This window comes from Quercus robur, chromosome 12 (assembly GCF_932294415.1).
Source record: "Quercus robur chromosome 12, dhQueRobu3.1, whole genome shotgun sequence".
NCBI lineage: Eukaryota > Viridiplantae > Streptophyta > Magnoliopsida > Fagales > Fagaceae > Quercus > Quercus robur.
In genome coordinates, this window is record NC_065545.1 from 3,533,939 (window position 1) to 3,552,220 (window position 18,282).

Consider the following 18,282-nt stretch of genomic DNA (forward strand, 5'->3'; position numbering starts at 1 on the left):
CTCAGAGAACAAACAAACCAAAAGTACCTGTGCCTTAAGCACTTGATCCTATGGTACTTATTGGTGATTTGGTAAAGGTTTTAAACCTTTATTCCAATCCTGGAGTTGGTAATCATTCTCAAATGAATAAGAACTCCAATGCTCGTGGTGCATCTAAAAGGTTTTGGATGCAAAAGACTCGACCTAACTGAGTCTTTCTGACATGGTCCTTGTACTTCATTTGCTCTACCCTTTGTGACCATTGTTCTTTGGTTTTGTTTTGTTTTTTTTGTTTCTAGGATTTGCATAGCATAACATTCATGCATTTCATTCTAGGTGTTTTTTATTTTTATTAAAATAAAAAAAAAAATTTTAAAAAAAGAAAGAAAAATGAAGCACATTTTGTTTTGCACTATTCTTCTTGGTTTTTGAGAACAAGGTTGGTCAATTTATTTTCACATAACATGTCTTTTGTACCTTATTTAGCTTTGATGAGCTTATTTATTGCACTTTACTAGTTGAAGATTTGTAGTGCATGTTGTGTGAGAAAAATGTTTATGGTTTTTGATTACTATGTCTTAACCTTGAAGTCACATGTTTTTAAATGTTGGACTTGAACTTTTAGAGAAAGGCATAAATAACCATCTCACCACTGTTCACTAGCCAATCATGAACACCTTAGTGCATATCATAAGATTTTGTGCTCGAGAAAGTGTAGTACATGCACAAAAAGAATATAAGGTGAAGCCTCGGTTAAAGTGCTTAATTCTTAAAATCAAAATTGGTGTGTACTATTAGGCTTGATGCCAAACTCACATAACTTAAAATTGGAATGTATATTATGAGGCATAAATACAAGAAACTTACATGATTGCAAGCTTATTATCTAGGAGATGTGGGAGTTATATGATAAAACTCTTTAGTTGATAGTCTCTTTTAAATTTTTTGTGATGAATTTTGTAGACTTTGTGATTGATTGCTATTCACATATCACCTCACATGTATCTCAAGTTTTTGCTAGTTGCACACACTACAGGAGTTACTCTTTGCTAAACATTGTACATGTTATTGTGTGTGTTTATGGTCTGACCAACCAAATTATTGCAAATACTTTGAATTATGTGCAAACTAAATTTGTTGCTTGAAAATTTGTGGAGAATGCAAGAAATTTTGTTTTTGGGAATTTTGGGCTTAAAATCCTTGATTTGAAAATCATATCATCTCATACTCATGCATTTTTGTTCTTAAATTTCAATGCTTTGAGTTAAATCATCTTGTTTTTCAAAAATTGTGTTTTTTCCTCAAAAATATGGTGAGCCTCTGCCTAATTCGATCGGTCCATTCTGTTTTTCGACCGATCGAAATTTTTAAAATTTGAGAGAGGGAGTCTCTGTCTGTTTTGACCGATCGAGGCTGATTTTCGACCGATCGAAACTCGTGAATCAGGTTTTTCAAAAAGGCAGAATTGGACTTTTTCAAAGTTACTTTTCAAATAGTTTTTTCCTTTTCTCTCTCTCCGCGTTGGCTCTAGGCTCCACCATTCAATTTTTGTCGTTTTCCTTCAAGATTTTTGCAAGGTTTTTGTCCTTGGAAGCCAGTAAATCCCTTTTGCCCTTCTTTTTCAAGTTTATTTCTTGATTTCATGCATTTTTCAAGCATTATCTTGGGTATTTTCGGAACTTTCAACATATTGGGGTTTTTGATGATTCGAACCTATTCTTGTGAAATTGATCAATGGGTTTTTGTGCTATGATGCTATAATGATGTTCCCTATAGTTTAATTTGATCAATTTTGTGGTTTTTGAAAAATTGAAAATTCTAGGGTTTTGAATTTGATTCGAATTTGGGATTTTGTCAAATTGGCTTAAATTGATGAAATTGGCTTATCCAATTGATGTATTTGGTCATTATTTTTGTTATTATATCATGTGTAATGATCAATTCGTCAATAATTTTCAAATTGATCAAGTGGTTTTTCAAATTTTGGGGTTTTTGTGTTAAAACTCTTAATGATCAAGCCAATTTTGTAATTTGAACCTTTTGGACTTAATTCGCTGCATTAGAACATGCATCATGTCATTTACACTTGTTCATGCATCATATAGATTTTTATTCTATATTCTGTTTTTGTGCTAACTTGCAGTCTGCCCTTGGTTTTGCTTTTGTGTTTTTTGTTCTTTCACTCTGTGTTTTGATCCTTATCTTAGCACCATGCCTAGGAAAACTAGAGCTCATAGGACCACTTCCACTTCCTCTGAGTCTCCCACTAGGGTTGAGCTGTTTAAGAATGATAAGTGTAGAGAAGCCTATGACACTTTGAACTGTAAGCATAAGATCTAGTCTAAGCGAGCTGTTGTGTTAGATGCGCTTGATCCGGCCATTAGGGCCAATTTTGAGTCTAGAGGTTGGTTGCCTCTCTTCGAGATAGATCATCCACCCCCGACCGCCCTGATTAGAGAGTTCTACTCGAACCTCTCTTGCCACGTCTATGATTCCAACACCTTAGTTAGGAGTTGGATACGAGGTGTAGAGTTCACCATTACCCCTCAGGTAGTGGCTGAGGCTCTTGGGGTGCCGGTTGTTCGGGATGCTGACTATCCCTATGATGAGTCACCCTCATTAGACGTTGTCATGTCTTACATCACTGGGTCATCTATCCAATGGGGTTCTGATCCTCGGATCACGTTCGCTGAGCTTACCGAGACGGCCTATCTCTTCTTTAGGATTGCGTGTCATTCCTTGTGGCCTATCTCTCACTTCCACACCATCCTTCTAGAGCGATATGTGTTTTTGTACGCCTTTGTTTCTGGAGCGTCTATCAGTTTTTCTCACTTGTTCCTTCGTTCTTTGAACGAGGTTCATAGGAGTTCTGTCGTAGGGCATGCACCGATTCATCTTATTTTCATTCATAGGATTTTGCTCTACTTAGGTCTAGATGGTTTTCCGTCTGGTGAGCCTGTTCATGTAATTGCTCCCATAGGTGCCACCTTTCTTCGTCAGAGGGCTGCTCAGTTGAGAGTTGCTCCTTCTCGTCCTAGAGGTGCGTCATCTAGTGGTGTTCCCCCTCCTCCCTCTTCTACAGGTACTGTTGCTGCTGAGCCTTCAGGTGCTGCTGTTGATGCTGATGTTCCTCCATCGACTGCTTCGGATGATTCAAACATTCGTCGCACGTTGGATCATGTCTTGACCGTTCAGGCGGCTCAAGGACAGATTTTGGTGGACGTGCTTGATGAGATTCGTGCCTTGCGTACGGAGTTGGCGCAGTTTAGACCACCTCCCTTTTGATGATGGATAGCTTGTTTGCCCTTTGGCATTCCGTCACAAAAAGGGGGAGTACTTTGTAGGTTTTTTGTTTTCAGGGGGAGTTTATAGTTTATTTGTTCTTGGTTGGAGCTTGTGGAGTTTTAGATTATATCTAGGTGCTTCACTTTGTTTTATGCATTTTTAGCTCTTACCTTGTTTTCTGATGGGATATTCATGTTAGGGGGAGTTTTATGTTTTGTTGGTACTTTATTTGTTTCTTGTTTCAAACTGCTTATTGATTTATATTTATGAGTTATTCATTGATATATGTCTTTATTTGTGTGTTGTTTGAAATCAAGAAGTTATTTTGTTTACTTGTATTGTTTCCACACATGCGGTTATGCATTTTGTTTAGTGTTTCAGGAAATATACAGGATGATTCAATTGAGCTGCTGTCTACACTTACAACTGATGGATAGTAGTTAGGATTGAATTTGGTTTATGAGCATTATTTTGTAAAAGGGCTTTTTATTTCGTAAACTTTGAGCTTCTAAGTTGTGTTTTGTCACGGATTGCCAAATGGGGAGTTTGTTAGGTTCTAAAGTTTAGGATTTTATGTATTTAGAACTCTAATGTGTATTGTTGGCAAACCATGATCAAAACAATGTGTTTAGAAGTGTTTAAAGCTAGCTCAAAGTTGTGTGTCAATGTAAAGTTGGAATCGAGTTAAAGCAGGAAGCATTGTGCCTTTCGGCCTAGCTCGATCAATCGAAAGAAAGGCTCAATCGATCGAAGCTCGGGCAGAATGCTTTTCTGCAGATTCGTCCAACTCAGCCCTAGTTGTTTTAAAATGTTTTTAGGGTTTCTTATTTGTCCTAAGTATAAAAGGCAAACCCTAGCCACGTTTTAGTGTTGCTTATATTTGCGGTTTGTGTAAATCTCTTGTGAGATCTAGAGGAGATTTCCTTTACACAAACTTAGGGTTTTCAAGGAGAAGATTTATCTACGCCTTGATGATGAATTCAGTTGCTGCCATTAAAGCTTAAAGAAAACACAAGCGGGTGTGCTTGTAGCTGGTGGTGAATCCAAGAAAGAAGGAGTCCGTGGATTCGGAGCTTGCACGTGGTCGTGTCAGTAAGTTCTACTGGTTGGTAGCAATAAGAAGTTGAGCGTGGGGGCTTGTAAGTCTTATTGTATGAACTTCGATTCTTTCAAGATAGTGGATTCAAGTTTACCTTGAGGATAATTAGGTCAAATCGTCCCCAGATTTTTACCGGTTTGGTTTCTTGGGTGATCATATCATTGTCTTATTTATTTTCCGCTGCTTTGCATGATTTGATCTTTTATATTGTGATAACCTAGACTTGTTTAATTGGACTAAGTAACAACTTGGCTAATTACCTAGGTTTAATTAATTGTTTAAGAGGTCTAAAAACTGTCAGAGCTAAAATATAGCATTATAGCATTATACCTCCACTGTTGCAAATGCTCTAATAATTTAACTGGGCAAATTAACTTGCACTAAAACTTGTACAAATCAAATCTTGCACTAATAATTTAACTGGGCAACTAGGCAACAGAAACATGGGCAGCAAGAAACAATAGATTAATAAGGAATATAATGAGGAAAAGAAACAATAGAATGTATCAACTTGATTAGGTCACGTTGCTGTGCTGATTAAACAAGGCAAAAGAGAGAGAGAGAGAGAGAGAGAGAGAGAGAGAGAGAGAAGAGAACAGTTGGACATTGCTGTGTTGTGAAGGTAAAGTGATAAGGATGAAGAGGCAAAAGTCATCGAGTCACAAGTGAGATAAATAAAGTGAGGGGTAGGTGAGATGAATAAATTGAGGGAATTTGTGTAAAGTGCATCTTTCAGCACATTTTCCTCCCAAATAGGAAGGATAAAAAAAGGTGGGCCCGGAGGGAAAATTTTCCTCCCTATTTTCTGTCTCTCTTGTTTTCTTTCCTCAACCAAACAATGAAGAATGCCATTTTCCACCCTATTTTCCATCCTCCTAGTTTTCACCCCAACCAAAAATTCCCTTAGATACAGTACTTTATATCTTGTACATTAAATTCTCATTTTAAAATTTAAAAATATGTCTACAAAATAAATTGAGCAAAACAAAGTTAAATATTAAAAGTTAAAATACCTTGGTAAAAACCAACCTTATCTTTTAATTTTAAGTTCTATTGAACTCAAGATGCATCACTCTTTCAAAATTTCAATTGCCACTCGGAGGTTAGGAGTGGTTAGTGGAGGAGTAGTTAAACACTTTAAACTAATATAATTGAGAACAAAAAGACTATAAGATCCTCACAAATTTTTTTTAGCCCATCGATATCTCTAGACTAGAGGTAACATAGTATTTTCATCCCATTTTTTCAAAGGAAGCACCAAGATGACCAAAAAGCCTTAGAATCCATTTGGTTGGAGGAGTGGAAAAATGGAAAGATAGAAAATTAATGGGAGGATGGAAAAGTAGGAGGATAGAAAAGATTTAGTTTTCCCTCGTGTGTGTTTGGTTGGAGGGGTGGAAAAATGGGAGGGTGGAAAACTCTTTTATTTGGTTGAAAAGAAAAGTTAGAGGATAGAAAATGTAGTTTATATAAATTGACTATTATACCCTTGTTACATGATATGTAAAAAATAAATTTATTTGCACTCATTAAATAATATAAAATTTACCACATCATACATATAAATTTATATTATTATTTTTATTATTATAATGTAAAAATTACAATAGTGTACATATAAATTTAATTGAGCAAAAGATTTTGTAACCAGGGTATTCCTATAACATGGGCAACAAATAAGCTAAGCAGTTCAACTAGGCAAAACTTATAAATCAAAACTTGCACTAATAATTTAACTGGTCAAATCAACTTGCACTAAAACTTGTATAAATCAAATCTTGCACTAATAATTTAACTAGGCAACTGGGAAACAAAAACGTGGGCAGCAAGAAACAATAGAGTGTATCAACTTGATTAGGTCACATTGCTATGCTAATTAAACAAGGCAAAAAAAAAAAGAAGAGAGAGAGAGAAGAGAACAGCTGGACGTTGTTGTGCTATGAAGGTAAAGTGATAAGGATGAAGAGGCAAAAGTCATTAGGTCACAAGTAAGATAAATAAAGTGAGGGGTAGATGAGATAAATAAATTGAGGGTATTTGTGTAAAGTGCATCTTTCAGCACTTTTTCCTCCCAAATTGGGAGGACAAAAAAAGGTGGGCCCGAAAGGAAAATTTTCCTCCCTATTTTCTGTCTCTCTTCCTTTCTCTCCTCAACCAAACAGTGGAAAATGCCATTTTCCACCTTATTTTCCTCTCCCTATTTTCCATCCTCATTGTTTTCACCCCAACCAAACATACTCTTAAATTTGAATCTTGAGCTTAGGTTTAGGGGTAAAAGAGAAAAACAATTTATAATTAGTTAGAAAAAAACCAATTACCCAAACTATAAAACATTAGTGGGTATTAAGTATGCGATTGGATTTGCGTTTCTAGTTTGTGTTTTCCTTTTTTTCTTTTTTATTGAGAAGCAATTTCACGTGGGAGTTTGTCTATCAGTGGGTCCGATGCACTGTGCACGGGACCCACAACCTCTTTGACCAGCAAAATTTGTGTCTGTCAGTGGGTCCCATGCACTGTTCACGGGACCCACAAACCTCTTTTTTTAACAAAACTTTCATTAAAAATTGGTCACATGGTACTATTCACACATTTAAAAATTATTTTGCTATAGTGTTTTCAATTTTTAGTTTTCAGCAAAATAAGCAATATCTAAACGGACCCTAAGTTTATTTTAATTTGGATGGCTATAAAAGTATTGTATACTATTATTTTGAATAAAATATCTGAGATTCAATCCTCGACTACACCAAAAATCGATTAGTGTCTGGGTTTGATGATAAAGAGCTATCATCAAGAGCGAACGTCATAGGTTGAAACTTTCTACTATAAGACCAACAATTATAGGGCTTTGCATCACTTAAGGGCCTTAGGAAATTGTCTAAATGGCCTAAACCAAAGTCAGTCCTATGAATCATAATAATGGTTTCCTAAGTTAAAGTTCAATATATTAGATTCACAACTTATATGAGGGGATGAAATATTAGAAAATTCCGAATGAGTGACGTACATAAAGTCTCATATCTCCATTGCCCATTCTAATTTTCCATCAAGAACATTGGGCCAAGTTTTGCAATTTTGAGCTTCGAAATCCAAAATTGACTTTATTACTCCAGGACTTTCAAATGTTGGTACTAGAAATTGGCAAAGACTAGTGTTATAAAGACTTGGTAATGTCATCGATGCCCAGAATTTTAATAAGTCAATGAATAATAATGAGTCAAAGGTCTCTTAATGTGAAAATCTATATATATATATATATATATATATAACTGAAACCTTTGAAACTCCCACAATTTTCCACTCTTAAGAAAAAGAGAGAAATGCTCCTGTTAGGACTTACTCTTAAGTGTGTGTGTGTATATATATATATAAAAAGGGGAACAACAAGGTCATTGCTGTTCCTCCAACGCCTGCTGCCGCCAAAATTAATTAATTTTCTCTTTCTCTCTTTTCAATTTTTAATTCGAATTTGAATAATCTATTTCTACTGTTTCAGCTCTAACGCTCCCACTGAATTCACAATCCGTGAGTATACATACATATTTTGATATCAGCATAAATCAATCGCAGATTAATTTTGATTCTTTTACATAAATCTCTTATTATAAAATTTTTTGGCCTGACTACAATGATGGATCCTGGCCTTCCTGTTGCACCAAAACCAATTTCGACGAAAAACTGGTACATTTAGCATACATTCTATCTATGCGTGCTTTTGGTGAGCTCAAGAGAAGTTGAAGTTGAAAATTTAGGGTTTTGGAAGAATTAAGTTTAGGGTCCAAAGAATGACACATACTTCTAAAAGCTAGGTTTTGACACATGAAAAGAAGATGTAAAAGTTAGGTTTTAATTTTTACAAAACCTAGCTTTTAGATCTTCTTTTCTCTTGATTTTTTAGTTTTTTATGTTTTGAGAGGAAAGAGACATAAAAGGATAACAAAAATACAAATTTATTCATATTTTTAACAGAGGTGGGTAACGGGATATAAATGGAGCTAACTTCAAGTGAGTAAAGTGCCAATTTTTAAACCACGGGTAGACAACGTGTTTTTCGGGCAAACCACAGATGGGCAAAGTGTAATTTCCCTTAGATGAGAGATCTCTTGGTAGTGCGACGACTTTTGTTTTTGGTTTGTGTGTGCTGCAAATACGTTTGGTAGTCTTCTCTTTGATTTATGCTCTATGGAAATTTGTATTTGGTTTTGGTTTGTTAGTTTGAGTCACAGATAAATATCTCTTTGAATGTATTGATCAACAATGTAAATTTCTCTTTGTTTTAGGTGCAACCCTTAATCTTTGAATTTGTGAGCGAGGGCTATTTTGGTTTGGGTGTTTTCTTCTATACAGTCTCTTGCATTGATTTTGGTTCTTGGAGCGCCTTCAAAATAAAAGATATGTAAAGTTTTCTTATTAGGTTTAATGTTAACATATATGAGAGATATTTTGGTCAATTAGAAAAAGTTTGAGGAAACATAAAAGGAAAAAGAACTAAAGAACACACAATCTGTCCAAAAAAAAAAAAAAAAGTGACTGTATTAGGCAAAGGCTTTTGGAGATTGTTGTTTTTATTTTTGGAATTCTTTACGTTCATGTGTATGTATCTATTGGTTTTAATAGAATTGAAATTATCTTTGAAATTTTGGTTTTGATTGAATAATGAAAATAGAAGTATGTTCCAATATTTGGAGTCTTCTGTGTATGTGTTGTTGTAGTATAAACTTGTTATTTGAATTTTTAAATTGTTAATTCACAGTTTAATTGTTCATCTATTAATCATGAATAATAATATTGTTATTTGCAACCATCATGATATGGTATCAATGATGTGATTATTCTGAATGCTTACCTTTAGAGTTTAGATAGAGTCTATTTTATGATTAAAAAAATTTACAAATAAAAGATTTTTGAAATTAAATTTTTTTTAAAACAAATTATTGGATACGTTGGATCTTAAATGACTTCTATTAAACTTCATCCTTTAATGCATCATTAAAAAAAAATAAAAAATAAAAAAAAAATAAAATAAAAAAACTCATATAGATAGGTATTAGGATATTATTTAGAATTTTCATAATGGACTAACGTATTACACATGGTACGGAGCTAGCTGTAACATCCTATGCTATAAAATAAAATTTGGGCCCATGGTTGTCTTCACTTTTACGTAAAATAGAAACTCTATTAACTAAGTTTTAAGAAATTTAAAATTCTATTTCAAAAAATTTCCTTAACATTAGATTTTATTTTAATTATTTTAATCATCTATCATAATAATTTTATATGGTGGATAGTAGATTTAATTTGTAGTTGAGTATTGTGTGAAGTCATCACCATAGAATAGCCAACACCATTATTTGTTATGTGGGACCAACGATACAGAAAAAAAAAAAAAAAAAAAAAAAAAAAAAAAAAAAAAAAATCTAAACCATTATATTGAATAAAAAATTACTTATTTTCATTCATTTTCAAATTATACATTTTTTATAAGTCAAGTTATAGACCTTTAAGCAAAATAAATACTTTTAATTTTTATTTAACTATCCCGAGCATCGCGCGGGTTAGCAACTAATTTTACTAAAATATATGGTTTGGTTGTAATCAAAATAAGTGGATTTATTTTATCCAAAAAAAAAAAAGTGGATTTATTCTCATAATTATATTAAGAATTAAAGTCAATCATATAGTTTATCAGTCAACACGAATATGCAGCCATATAATTGGTTAATTGGTTTTAATGGGAAAACCCAAGGTTTCAGTCTTTCAAGCTATTTCACCTATTTAAAAGGTTAGAATTATTCATCTTCTAGAGGAAATACAATAATAGCGGCCAAAGAATGACCCATTGTCAAGAATTCCAGTCTCAACCCCTTCAATTAGTCTAGGTCTAACTGTGTACGTACTTTATCAACCATCCTGCCTTGCGATAATCTATATATATATATATATATATATATATATATATAACCGAAGCCTCTGCTAGCACCACAATTTTCCACGTCAGCACAACATAATATTTAAAAAATTAAAAACACTATTTTCAAAACCTAATTCTTATCTCTTTTTTTATTATTTATTATTTTTTTTTTTTTTTGAAACATAATACTTATCTCTCTCTTCAGTCTTCACACTGCCCTCTTTCTGAAAATCCTAATTCTTATCTCTTTTTTTATTATTATTATTATTTTTTTTTAATTTGAAACCTAATACTTATCTCTCTCTTCAATCTTCAAATCAAAGTTGCTCCTGAACCCATATTCAAGGAAGTCCAGCAATTGGCGAAGATGGCAACCCAGTCTTTTACATACACTCTTTGATTTTCCATTGTTACCAAAAAAACAAAAAGTCTTCACGTTGCCCTCATTCATTTCTCTTTGGCTTAAACGCCAGAGCATCCCTGTTCTCGCTCTCATCAGTCTTCACGTTGCCCTTCACTCGCTCTCTCTGTATACTTCTGTCAAGTTTTCCCGATAAGCCTCTTTGCCTTTGCCTTTCTCAATTATCAAAACCCTAAAAGTCTGAAACCAACCATTCTCTCTACCTTTCTAAGCCGTTCTCTCTATATCCCTGATAGTCCACCATAGCCATCTCTCCCACCCATGACTGAGCCATTACCCATCATAGCCATCGCAAAATCTCCAATGTCGCAGGCCCAGTTACGCAGGTGAGATGCTCTTAATATCATGTATCTGATCTTTCCCTCTCTCTTTCTCTTTCTAAATATTTGTTTTTTAATGTTCATTGGCTTTGCTTCTTTTTGTTAATTCCTAGACTGAATTACTGTTGTTGCGTAAGTAATATTTTGATTTTCTATTCAGTTCTTTTCCTAATACTGTTGTTGGGTATTGTTAGGTTTTTTTTTTTTTTGGATTTAATTTTGTGAATTCTTATCTAGGTTCATGTGGCTACCACTTAGAAACTTGATTTTAGTGTATAGTTTCTCTGTAGGCATTGATCTATGAACCTTTTAATTCTAGATATAAATTCAAAATTCATTAGGAATTTTAAACTCTGATTCTTTAAGATTGTGTTTTTGAAATTTTAGTGGAAATTGATCTATGGGTTTGAATTTTTTATGATTTATATGTTAGATATTGGGATTGATATTGATGGTGAGATAGGTTTATATAGTAGAAAGGAGATTAATTGAATCACAATGGTATTTGAGATTATCAATTTGAAAGTTTAAGGGATATTGAGAAGTGGGTTTGATTTTTTATTGATTTATTTCACGGTAAGTTTGTGCATTGAGATTAGAGTTTGTGAATTTGGGTCTAATTTGATTGGTTTTTAACTATCAAGAATAATTTGTGCATCATGTATCTTAAAGTGCTTAATTGGGATCATATATAAAACTGTCTTTTTAATATATATATATATATATATATATATATATATATATATATATATATATATATATATATATATATATATGGAAGACTCCTAGGTATCATGGTCATAATTTCAAACCCATTGCTAAGGATAGCTTAGTGGTTCAATAGCCCTTGGTGAATGAGAGGAGAGTGTGAAAGCTTAAATCTTATTAAAAAACCCACAGGATATAAATGGAAAAGACCTGATGAATGTCAAAAATGGAAATAGGTACTGATAGAGAAGCGGAAAATAATCCATCTCCAGCTCGTCCAAATGGTTCGTCCAGAGCCTACAGCGCAGATTGATCCAAGAGTCAACCCAGAAGAAGGAGAGACGTCCATTAAATAACAGCACCACTCCATAAGTTTAAGTCTCCCAAGGACGAAAAGATCGTCCATGAGGTTCGTCCATGAGAAGTCGTCAAATATCCTTGGACGACTAAGCCACCCTACACCAGACGGACGAACCCTCAACACTTAGACTTTCAGCAACCCTCAACTATCTCGACAAACCCTTCGAATAAATTAACCTCCATTTAGCAGTTACCATTTTATATCCGTTGAGGGAGGTTACTCCGGAGTTGTTGGATTCCACAAAACCTGGGGAGGTTATCGAACAAATAACCGCCCCTGGCTCCCTATATAAGAGACCGGTCTGGACCCGACAGAGGTAAGTCTTTTCTCTCAGACACATTTCCAAAACACTTGGAACTTATTCTTCTACAAATCTAACTTCGCCATCGGAGGGGGTTCGACCGGTCTTCTCCGGTCTCCTCTTTTGATCGCATTCTCTTCCTTGCAGGCCATCAACCGCTTGAACAGCCCACCGAAGCCAGGCCATTCTACCTTACTGATTTCGAAGATTATCAGTTGGCGCCGTCTGTGGGAAGCGAAGGTTGTTTTGCGATTTTCTTTTCCGCGACAAAAAGGTTAGGATGGTCAGGACCAGGTCGAGGGCTACTAGCCCTGGCCGTCAGGGAAGCAGAGGCGCTTCAAGTGATCCTCAGCGTGATCGCCAATCCGCACCAGTCATGCAAACGTCTTCCGTTCAAAATATGCAATCCATGGCGGCTGCAATGGCGGAATTGACTCGCCAAAACCAGGAGTTAAGGATGGAGATCACTCACAGGAGACAGACACGTGAGGAGCATGCAGGGCAGACGCAAGGCCATGGTGACACACAGAATACTGAGATTGGAAGTCAGTTTAGAGGCACCACTTCACGGACAGTGCCACACCTGAAAGAGGAGATGGACCAAATGAAGAAAGTCATGGAGGAGATGAAGGAGAACATGAGAAGAACGAATCCTATAGAGGATTTGGTCCACAGGACTGATTCTCCTTTTACGGCTTCCATCAATGGCCACCCTCTACCATCAAAGTTCAAACTACCTTCCCTGGACTCGTATGACGGGACGCGTGACCCCTTCGATCACATTGCAACATTCAAGACAACAATGCACCTTCAGGGGGTCCCTGATGAAATCATGTGTCGAGCCTTCCCTACTACCCTTAAAGGCCCGGCACGGGTTTGGTTCAGTAAAATCCCCCCAAGTTCCGTAAGTTCTTTCGAAGAGTTAAGCAAATTGTTTGTTAACAATTTCATCGGGGGACAGAGGCACAAGCGCTCTTCGTCCAGCTTGCTGACCATAGAACAAGGGGAGAATGAAAGCCTGCGGTCATTCATCACTCGCTTCAACAGAGAAGCCCTTAGTGTGGACGAGGTGGACGACAAGCTTCTACTGGCAGCCTTCCACAACGGGATTAATTCGGATTTATTTATCCACAAGCTATATGAGAAGGAGCCTCAAACCATGGCCGAGCTCGTCCATTCGGCTCAGAACTTCATGAATGCAGAAGATGCAATCATAGCCAAGAAGAGGAAAAGAGCTGAAAGGATGGAAGCGCACCCAGCTCGACACTCAGAACAAGCCCCACGTCCAAAGAAGGGACGGACGGAAGATAGGAAGGAACGGGATAGCAGGAAGACAGGTCCCTCGGGGAGAAGCCAGAACTATACGCCCCTAAATGCTCCACTTAATCAGGTGCTCATGCAAATCAAAGACGATCCTGCTTTAAAATGGCCAGAGAAGATGAAAGGGGATCCCAACAAGCGCAATAAGAACAAATATTGCCGCTTTCACAGGGACCATGGGCATGACACGGATGAGTGTTATGACCTAAAACAGCAAATAGAGAACCTTATCAGACAAGGAAAGTTGAAGCACTTTGTTGGAAGGGATCGTACAGATGAGAAGCTGAAAGGCAAAATGGAGGAGTCATCCCGGCCCCCACTAGGAGAAATAAGGATTATCGTTGGAGGGAACTCGACGGGGCAATCTTCCAAGTCAAAGAAGACGTATCTCAAAGCGGTACAAAGCGTCCAGCTCTCTGGACGAACACCAAGGACGAGATCAATGGACGAGCCAACCATTTCCTTCACCGACGAAGATGCTGAGAGGATCCATCACCCGCATGATGATGCGATTGTCATTACACTGCTCATTGCAGATTATACAACCAGGAGAGTGTTAGTTGACAACGGAAGTTCAGCAGACATATTGTACTACCCCGCCTTCCAACAGATGAGGCTTGGACGAGATCAACTTCGTCCAGCATGCTCGCCACTGATAGGATTTGGAGGAATGAAGGTGCAGCCTGTGGGTACCATTACATTACCAGTTGTGGTAGGGTCATACCCGCAACAGATAACCAAGGAAATCAATTTCCTTGTGGTAGATTGTGCATCTTCATACAACGCCATTATTGGAAGACCCACTCTTAATAGTTGGAAGGCGGTAACTTCGACCTACCATCTATCAGTCAAATTCCCTACAGAGTACGGGATAGGACAAGCACAAGGAGATCAGTTGGCAGCTAGAGAATGCTACTTAGCCATGATGGCTTTGGACGAACAGGTGCAGACAATGAGCATCGAGGAAAGAAGAGTTATTGCAGAGCCCACGGAAGTGTTGGAAGATGTTCTCTTGCAAGAAGATGATCCAGAGAAATTTACCAGAATTGGAACATGTATGAAGGAGAAGGCAAGAGAAGACCTCATCCAGTTCCTGAGAAAAAGTATCGACGTTTTTGCATGGAGTCACGACGACATGCCAGGAATCGACCCAAGTGTGATCACTCATCGGTTGAATGTATACCCCTTTTTTAAGCCCATCCGTCAGAAGAAGAGGGTATTCGCTCCCGAGAGGGACAAAGCAATCAAGGAAGAGGTTCAAAAACTGACCACAGCAAAGTTCATCAAGGAAGTCTATTACCCGGATTGGTTAGCCAATGTGGTGATGGTGAAGAAAGCTAATGGAAAGTGGAGAATGTGCGTAGACTTCACGGACTTGAATAAAGCATGTCCCAAGGATAGTTATCCTCTACCACGCATTGATCAATTGGTGGACTCTACTGCTGGCCATCAGTTGCTGAGTTTCATGGATGCCTTCTCAGGATATAATCAAATCAGGATGGATGAAGCTGATCAGGAGAAAACTTCCTTCATTACCAGCCAAGGCTTGTTTTGCTACAAAGTAATGCCCTTCGGCTTGAAGAACGCAGGGGCAACTTATCAGAGGTTAGTGAATCACATGTTTCGTCCACAGATAGGACGGAATGTGGAGGTTTATGTCGATGACATGCTTGTGAAGAGCATAGACGAGGGAAGCCATCTAGATGACCTACAGGAAACCTTCGAAACACTTCGGCGATATAAGATGAAGTTGAACCCAAGCAAGTGTGCATTCGGAGTGTCGTCGGGAAAGTTTCTGGGGTTCATGGTCTCGCAAAGAGGAATTGAAGCAAATCCGGATAAGATCCAGGCTATATTGAACATGGAGCCACCGAAGAGCATCAAGGAAGTCCAATCCCTCACAGGACGAGTTGCCGCTTTGAACAGGTTTGTTTCAAAAGCCACAGATAAGTGTTTACCTTTCTTTAAAGTCCTCAGGAAGGCATTTGAGTGGACGGACGAATGCCAAAGGGCCTTCCAAGACCTGAAAGATTATCTTACAACGGCCCCATTATTAAGTCCATCTGTGCAAGGAGAAGAACTGTACCTATACTTAGCGGTGTCCCCACATGCCGTAAGTTCAGCTTTAATCAGAGAGGAAGGGAAAATACAAAAGCCGGTGTACTACACTAGCCGGGCACTCAGAGGAGCAGAGGGAAGATATCCGCTCATGGAGAAATTGGCTTTCGCACTAATAACGGCTTCTAGGAAGTTAAGACATTACTTCCAAGTTCATATCATTAATGTCATGACGGACCATCCGCTTAAGAAGGCAATGAACAAGCTGGAAGCCGCAGGACGACTCGTTCAATGGGCAGTTAAACTTAGTGAATTCGACATTCGGTATCAACCGAGAAGTGCAATAAAGGCTCAAGCCTTGGCAGATTTCATTGCGGAGTTCACTCCATGTTATGAAGACCTGGGGGAAGGCGATGACAACAACAAATGGGTCGTCCATGTTGATGGATCGTCTACATTATATGCAGGAGGAATAGGAGTTGTTTTGCAGTCGCCAGAAGGGGACAAATTGAAATACAAGGCCCGTCTGCAATACCAGACTACTAACAATGAAGCGGAGTATGAAGCCCTTTTAAAGGGGTTGGAACTGGCCAAGTCCGTAGAAGCAGACTCAATACTTGTCCTGGGAGATTCTCAACTGGTCATAGGCCAAGTCAATGGGACATGTGAAGCCAAGGAAGACAGAATGAAGAAATATCTAAGGAAGGTAGTACACCTTGTGAAGAAATTCAAAAAAGCAGATTTTGTTCAAATCCCAAGGGAAGAGAATGTGGAGGCAGATACTCTGGCGAAGGAAGCATCTGCGAATGAGGCCTTGGACGAGATGAATGATGTACACTACATGCCAAGCATAGACCTTCCAGAACTGATGCAGATAGAGGGAGAAGGAAATTGGATGACCCCGATAGTGTCATACTTAAAGGACGGAATGCTTCCAGAAGAGAAGGATGAAGCTAGAAAGCTCAGGGTCAAGTCAGCAAGGTATGTGCTTATGGACGAGGTGTTATATAAGAGAGGTTTTTCCCAGCCTCTCTTAAGATGTTTGGCTCCAGACGAGGCAAATTACATGTTGAGGGAAGTTCACGAAGGAGCATGCGGGAACCATTCGGGAGCCAGATCACTCGTCCATAAAGTCATCCGAAGTGGATTCTATTGGCCAACCATCCAAGCTGACGCTAAAGCATATGTCAAAGTCTGTGATCAATGCCAACGCTTTAGTAACATTCCCAGACAGCCAGCAGAATATCTCACGCCAATGATGGCCCCTTGGCCTTTCGCACAATGGGGACTAGATATTTTGGGGCCCTTTCCGACTGGAACTCGGCAAATGAAATTTCTGGTGGTGGGAATAGATTACTTCACGAAATGGGTGGAAGCCGAACCCTTAGCCAAAATTACACAGCAGAATGTCAAGAACTTCGTCTGGAAGAACATTGTATGCAGATTCGGAGTACCTAGAGTACTAGTGTCTGACAATGGACGACAGTTTGACAACACACCCTTCAGGGAATTTTGTGAACAGCTTGGAATGAAGAACCATTACTCCTCACCCTCCCATCCACAGGCCAATGGCCAGGCAGAAGTAGCGAACCGATCCTTGCTAAAGATCATCAAGACTCGGCTCGAAGGGGCAAAGGGGATATGGCCGGATGAATTACCAGGTGTTTTATGGGCTTATAGAACTACAGCGAGAACTCCAACAGGAGAAACTCCTTTTAAGCTAGCCTACGGAAGCGAGGCAGTTATACCAGCAGAAGTACACATGACGAGCCACAGGGTCAGAAAGTACCAAACTGAAGAAAATGACGAACAGCTCCGTCTTAACCTTGACCTTATAGACGAGGTCAGGATGGATGCAGAACAAAGGACAGCAAGGTACAAGAATCTCATGGCAAGACAATATGATGCTATGGTAAAGCCTAGGCGTTTCAACATTGGAGATCTCGTCTTGAAGAAGGTTACCTTGGCAACAAGAAACCCAGCCTACGGGAAACTTGGCCCAAATTGGGAAGGACCTTATAGGGTTGTCAACTGCAAAAGGCAAGGATCCTATTATTTGGAAGCTTTGGATGGGCGGAGGCTGGAACACCCTTGGAATGTTGAGCACCTCAGGAAGTACCATCAATAAGTGCTGACTCTTCACCGATGTCCTTGGACGAGATGTATGGACGAGAAGAAGTATTTTACTACTGTTAAGTGTTTTTAAGTATTTTAATAATCCCCTAGAAGGTACATTAGTGTTTTCACTTTTGTGCTATTCATGGACGAATTGGTTTGTATTTTAAATTCAATAAGGCACTAGCTAATAAGCATGTGCCATGCCTGTGGACGAATGATTACATAAGTTTGGGTTTTCAAATATATATATATTGTTTTCAAATATATTATTGGAATCCTTATATGTTCATTCAGATTGATCCGCAAAAAGAAAGCATGGACGAATGAAATCCTTGGACGCAAGGATATATCGTCCATAAACCTTTCTCCAAAGGAGATATGAAAAGTTTCATCCGTCC

At 37.9% G+C, this 18,282-nt stretch overlaps 1 protein-coding gene across 1 annotated transcript in view; it reads left to right on the forward strand.

The window, feature by feature from the left end:
* The window catches only part of LOC126709516 (phosphoglycerate mutase-like protein 1), a 79,477-nt gene that overhangs the window by 25,524 nt on the left and 35,671 nt on the right, over positions 1-18,282 (forward strand). The window lies entirely within an intron of this gene.